Genomic DNA, 343 nt, shown 5'->3' with positions numbered 1-343 from the left:
CTTAACTGAATCAATTGAAGAGAGAAGCTGATTGGTTGCCATGGGCAACTGCTACAGATTTCTTCTGCTCCAGTTTTAATAAATTCCCCCCAATATATTGCAGCTTACACGTCCTGTAGATGCGTCGGCTGCCTTTGTTTTTGTTTTTCGGGCCTTGTTTACTTTATTTACGCCCCCAGTAACACACATCGGTGCGAGTGAGCGTTGTCACCCTCAGACAGCAAGTCTGTCAAGGCTGGCTTACAGGGAGGGTCAGTGTCGGGGTTACAGGGAGGGTCAGTGTTGGGGTTACAGGGAGGGTCAGTGTCGGGGTTACAGGGAGGGTCAGTGTCGGGGTTACAGG

At 50.4% G+C, this 343-nt stretch overlaps 1 protein-coding gene across 1 annotated transcript in view; it reads right to left on the bottom strand.

The window, feature by feature from the left end:
• Positions 1-343, bottom strand: part of LOC108797527 (protein Wnt-7b-like) — a 14,510-nt gene that overhangs the window by 11,180 nt on the left and 2,987 nt on the right. The window lies entirely within an intron of this gene.

Source organism: Nanorana parkeri, unplaced genomic scaffold (genome assembly GCF_000935625.1).
Source record: "Nanorana parkeri isolate BGI_ZX_2015 unplaced genomic scaffold, ASM93562v1 scaffold1291, whole genome shotgun sequence".
NCBI lineage: Eukaryota > Metazoa > Chordata > Amphibia > Anura > Dicroglossidae > Nanorana > Nanorana parkeri.
This window is presented reverse-complemented; position numbering and strand designations above follow the sequence as displayed.